This window comes from Ailuropoda melanoleuca, chromosome 17 (genome assembly GCF_002007445.2).
Source record: "Ailuropoda melanoleuca isolate Jingjing chromosome 17, ASM200744v2, whole genome shotgun sequence".
Lineage (NCBI taxonomy): Eukaryota > Metazoa > Chordata > Mammalia > Carnivora > Ursidae > Ailuropoda > Ailuropoda melanoleuca.
In genome coordinates this window covers 27,860,295-27,866,683 of record NC_048234.1, presented here as the reverse complement: position 1 = coordinate 27,866,683, position 6,389 = coordinate 27,860,295, and the positions used below count along the sequence as shown (strand labels likewise).

Below are 6,389 nucleotides of genomic sequence, written 5' to 3'. Positions count from 1 at the left end.
GTTGTTTCAGCTATTGAAAAGAACTAATAATGATTCTGCCAAAGATAGCTGTTTATTTGACCTTAATTATTGTATGTCTGCCCCACCTGTAATTTTACAAGATCTTGTCAGAGTTTCTTAATTTTTTTAAATGCATAACTCCACTTGAAATAAATAGGTACTTGAAAAGAAAATTAGGGGCAATAAAGGAATATTGACACGGAATCATATCATACATGTGAAAATATTGTTGATGCATATTGGTAAAAGAAAAATCCAGCAATTTGGGGCACCTGGGTGGCTCATTTGGTTGCGCATCCAACTCTTGGTTTTGGCTCAGGCCATGATCTCAGGGTTGTGAGACAGAACCCCCCCGTCGGGCTCGTGCTCAGTGCTCAGCACAGACTCTGCTTGAGATTCTCTCTCTTCCTCTCCCTTTGTCCCTCCCCCTGCGCACACTCTCTAAATACATACATACATACATACATACAATCTTTAAAAAAAGAAAAGAAAAATCCAGCAATTTTATCAGAGTATTAAATACACAATGAAGAATTGGAATAAGCTATACTGCACGAACAGTATCTTGGGATTTAGTTAAATTGAAAATCGGGTGTGTAATTTTAGGTTTAACACGGGGAAGTGTTGGAAAATGCACTCTGATGTTAGCAGGACTTTCAGTCTCACATTATTTGGGTGAATAGGTTCTGGAAAATATTTTCCTGATCACCTATCCCAGAAAAGCAACAAGTGGAACAATTCAGGTGAGGCATGAACCAGGATACATTTTAGACTCTCTAATCCTCTATGCCCCAGGCCGTCCTGAGTCAATCATCAAACCAAGGTGCTGCTCTAAAGCTGAGGCAGTGTCCAGGGTGAGAAAGACAAGGCACCCTCACCCTGATCTGCAACCAGAGACTAAGGGGAAGGTTCTATGACATGACTGACTCACTGTGAAAGTGTGGGAAAGGAAATATTATTACATTATATTGTATCCCAGTGACTACATAGTTGGTAAAACGTATGTATTCAACTGCATAAGAATTATGTTACCTTAAAATTTCTCTTCCTAATGATGTCTTTTCTACTGTCTTACTTAATGGCTCTAAAGAACGTGATCTCATAACTCTGTGTTTAAATGTAGTTAACAAAATAACGTGATAAAAGTGGAAAACAAAACAATAAAAACAAAAATGAAAGAAAAAAGAAAAATATGTTAAAAAAACAATGTGATGCATGAAGGGGAAGGCTTAAGTTATTACCTTACCCATCCCATCCTCCAAAGGGCCTAACCTAATGATTTGAACGTATTAGGACTTCGATACTTATTAAATTTAATGCAAATATTCAAAATGAAGTTAAAATCAGACTGGCTACTTCTGGAAAAGTTCCAGACTTAAGCATTTGGTTTTCTTTACGTGTCACAAAAAATTAATCTGTTTACAGAATCTTGGTGACTCCAAGAAATCCAATGAATCTCTCAAGGAGCTGAAGATTACCTTAAAAGGATTGTCATCTGAGCCATGACACAGGTAGCCATTGTCCCTGATGCTTCCTTGCCTGGAATTGTTCCTGATAAAAACGCAAGCTCATCCACCCTGTGTGACTAAAGGTATTAAAAGCAATGAAGAATTTGGACAAGGTAAGCCATGATTAATTGCTTAGTACAATGAAACTAATCCAAAATGTACATGCATCTTAATTTAATGCTCATTATGAAAAAGGGTATCTCTGATGTTTTAACACACCTTTGAAACAATTACCTTCCTAAAAATTTCCACTCATGAGCTCTCAGCTCATGAACGGCGATAATTCTAGAGAAATTGAATAATCTAAATTAATCAAATATAAACTTTCCCAGGTTGTTGTATTTATCTAGCATCAACAGTTTTGATGAGATCTAATTATACTGCTGTTTTTTTTTTTATTTAGAGTTGCCTATAGGTTGATAAGTTAAAATATTTTCCTTCTTCTCTTGAGCGAGCAAAACAAAACAAAAAACACCTTCCCGTATATAAATCAAAGCATCAGAGACCCTTGAATCCAGAAGTGCCAGGACAGAGCTGAGAATCAGTACAGAGACAAGGTTGCAACATTTTCTGACAAAAATGAGGGGTGATTTGAGGATAGAAATGGTAGAATTTGTAGCAAAGTTGATGACCTGGGTTGGCAAAGGAAGACAAGACATTTCCAATCCAGTTGTATTATTCGGGATAAGGTAAGCTATATTGTAGTTACAAGATGACCCCTGAACCCCCGTCTGTCTTCTCTGCCCTGGGAGCAGCTCTCTTTCCCTGTGAAACTGGACGCCTGTGCATAGTTCGTCTCCGCCCCCTTCTTCGTCAGGAGCACCTCTCCCGCTCTCGAGCTGCTCACTGTCTGTAGTGGTGCTAAAACCACCCAGAGACACTGACAGATGAGAGCCTTAGCAGCTTGGCAGCCACAAATCCCCTGACCTCACTTATTCTGAACCACATTCTGAACCAGTGTCATTTCGAGGGACGTGGGCACAGCAGCCGAGTTCGCTGGGGCTGGGGCTGCCAGGGTAGGGTGGCTGGCTCTGGGGCTGGAATTGGGACTGTGTTTGGGAGCCTCATCATTGGTTATGGCAGAAACCCTTCTCTGCAGCAACAGCTGTTCTCCTACGCCATTCTGGGCTGTGCGCTCTTGGAGGCCAGGGGGCTCTTTTGCCTGATGGTGGCCTTTATCATCCTCTTCGCCACATGACAGAGCCATCTCCACCTCCCATGGGTCTTTCTTCCCCTGTCCCATCTGCCTTCTATGTTCCTTTTCCTATACCTCCCCAGGCAGGCTGGAGAAAGTGCTTGGCTCAGGGTTTAACAAAGGAAGACAAATAAATGCTGTATTGATTAAAAAAAAAATGACCCATGAGATCTCACCAGCTTAATACATAAAAGTTGGTTTCTTGTTCACCCAAGTCAGATATAATCTGGTAGCTCACTAGAGCAGTGTCCTTCCCCGTGACAGCTCAGATATCCAAGCTCTTTCTATCTTGTAGCTCCACCATTGAAAATTCTTGGTTTCCAGGGTGGCTGGTTCAAGAAAAAAGAGAGCTGGGGATTGTCTGGGCTTGTCACTGCTGAGGCTCCAAAGTGGTATATGTCCTGAGATGCAGACCATAGAATTTGTTAAATATTCCTTGGGCTTTCCTACCTATCCCAGTCTCCATGTAGACTACCTTTGGCCAGTGGGCTATGAACCGAAATGGTGTGTCACCTCTGGGATGAAGCATTTAAGAGCCATTGTGGGGTTCTTCCAACTCTTTCTCCCTCTGTCATGTGACTGCAGTTCCACATGGTAGAACTATAAAGGTTTTTTTTGTTGTCATTTATGGGGTTTTTGTTTTGTTTTGTTTTGTTTTGTTTTGAGAACCTGATCCTGAAGTCATTGGAAGGGAGCTACCCTAAGGAGCTCCTGGTCCCCTAGATGGCTCTGTGTGGGCAGGAGAAGAGTCCAATTGTATGTGCTAAGTCTTGAGATTTGGAGTAATTTCCACAACATAAACCAGCCTATCTTTACTGATGCCCCAGGAAGATGAGCACTTCAGAGCCAAGTCTTGCAATGGAGGGGGTTCTGTGGAGCTGTTTTCTAGAATCCTACTGTTGCTGAAATGTATTATGACTCAAACTAATAGCATCACATAACCAGGGATAATGTTCTGTGACTGGAAATGTGTTTATCCAGTTTAGAAGCTGTTAAACATTTTAAGTGTAATATAAAGGAGCTAGTTCTCCCAAAACAGATTTTATCTTACCCCTAATCATTTCCCCCCACTTTTCCTTCAGGACCTATAAAAATCTGGGTAACGTTTTTAACTGATGGCCAATAGATATTTTCAGAGTAGACCTGAGTGGCTGTTTCCTCACAGAAAAGAATAATAGACCTTCATACACTCAGGTCTTTTTATTAAAATAGGTCTTCCAATTGCCTTTTCTGACACATCAAAAATAAGTTCAAGTCTATTTTTTAATTGAGAATGATGTAGATTACAGAAGTGGCGATTCATAATCTCACTCCCCGTAGAAAAAAGAGACTTGTTGGTATTGTTTGGTATACTGGCTTCAGTTCTGTTTTCAAATATTCAGCAGTAGAAAGGGCCTGACCCTCTCTAACATTGGAAACAATTCATGGTAGGTATTCCTAGGACAAGCAAGGCCATAAAACTTTTTTTAATAGCTGAAGATTTTAGTTTAAACATAAATTGCACATAGTTTGCAGTTGCTTAATGGGACACAGACATCCTTGCCTCTGGGGGAGCCAAACCTCATGATGCGGAAATGTACAGTCAGAGAAACCATTTATAATTTTGCTGTGAGCTTTGGATGCTCTAGTTTCAGTTAAGACATATGAAGTTAGGTTTGGTTAATGACTAAGAGAGCCACTTTTTCCCTCCCATGCAATGGACAGCTACAGCTAAGCATGGAGGAACAGAGAACTGCTAAATTGCCAAATACTTTCCTTTTTACGCCAACAGAAAAAAAAAAAAAACCAGTGTTCAAGTACTACTTTAAATTTATAGAACTTTTACAAACCTAGGAATTTTCAATACCCAAAGCAATGTAAGAGAGAAGACTTAAAAGACTTCTTTTATACGAGAATATGGAAAGTGGTCATGTTATGAAGTGAGACAATAAAACATTTCTCTCCTTGTTTGTGTGTCTTTAATAATTACTTTTAAACATATTAGTCTTCTAAACATCTTACCCTTTGTAATGGTCCAGGAAAAAAATGACAGGTGAATGTTCAGAACCTCTTCTATTTCTCACATCCCTGGGATTTTTTTTTTTCTTTTTTCTTTGTCTCTATAATTTGGGGCTTGGCCATGCGTGTAGTCTGGAGTGATGAGTGAGAAACGAAGCAGTAAAAACAGTAAGCTGAAACCTACCTGACTACTTTTCGCCAGTCAGGCCCGGGAGTTACTTGTAGAAAAGGAAGGATGAAAGGGCAGGCACAAGAGAGGTGAGAGATTGGGCTGGGTTGAAAGAAGAGATTTAAGAAGATTTTAGAAACTAAGGGAGAAGATTAGGACTAAGTTGCCGAACGGTGACGAGTGGGTCTCTGCCACAACTGAAGGGTAGGTGGAGAGGATTTTTTAATGTTGGGTTACGTGTTACAAATGGAAGTCTTCCTTTGGAGAGAATTCAGTAAAGATTAAAGAATCTGTCTTTCTCTCAGGACGCCTGGGTGTCTCAGTTGGTTAAGCTTCCAACTCTTGATTTCGGCTCAACTTGTGATCACCGGGTCATGAGATGGAGCCCCGAGTAGGGCTCTGTGCTCGGTGTGAAGCCTGCTTGAGATTCTCTCTCGTTCTCTCCCTCTGCCCCCCTAAAATAAATAAATGAATGAATCTAGGAGTGAATAAATAAATAAAAGAATCCCTCTTTCTCTCAATAAGAGATGATTTTTCTCAAAGTAATAAAATGCTGAAATGGGCCAAAGAACGATCAGCTTTACAGGTTGTTCTGACTTGTAACAAGATATTTTAATTTTCTATGAAGATATAGGGAAGCAGACTTCATTGTGCTCTACCAAGCTGATAGGAAAACACCAGGTAGTCATCAGCAGGGCCAATCATTAGTGAAAATTGCCAAAATAACAGGCTGGGATCAGGATATGAATTTCAGTGAGGAATGCTTCCACGTACAAGGAAAATAAAATTTGTCTAACAGGAGCTTAGCAAAGGAGAGATACTTTTCTTACAAAACAAGAGGTCTGAAAATGGGCCTCCATTGGCATTGGTTACTTTCCGTACATTTCTCTCATGATTGAAGAGTGTCTCTGGCACTTTTCAGTGGCAGATCCTTGAGAGGAGAGTTAAACTAGCTTCGTCCTTATAGCTTATGGCAAAGGAAAAGGAGGCATAGAACGTGGAATGACCTTGAGAAGATAGTAGAAAGGCTTCTGTGTAATTCAAAATTACCTACTGTAAGTTTAGTTTCTGGGGGTATCCCACAGAGAGCAATATTTTTTGGATTTTCGTGATTTTCCTGTGAACATTCTCACTATTGAGATATTGCCAATTAGCCTGGTTAATACCAGGTCGAAACCAGTCAGGGAACAGGGATGTATCTGGGCCCTGAGGCATACCTTATCCCTTCCATCCACTCTCTTCCCCAAATAAAAATCTTTTCCATAAAAGAGTATTGATATAAACAATTTGGCATACATCTGTGCCATTAAAAAAAAAATCAGGCTCTTTGATTCTTAGAACATATGCCTCTTGGATCATAAGAGAGGGGAAGGTTGTATCACCAAGAATTTTATTGGCAATATGAAATAGTATATTTTGTAACTCTAAGATGTTGAACAGCATTAAAAAACCCGGAAAGTTCCATAGGCTTGGATTGAGCTTAGTCTGGATTGTGACTCAAACCTTTCATATTTCCACC

General features: G+C 40.1%; 1 pseudogene; it reads left to right on the top strand.

Annotated features, from left to right (window-relative positions):
- Window positions 1-2,231: 2,231 nt before the first annotated feature.
- On the top strand, window positions 2,232-2,706 carry LOC100469044 (annotated as a pseudogene).
- The last annotated feature ends 3,683 nt before the right edge of the window (window positions 2,707-6,389 follow it).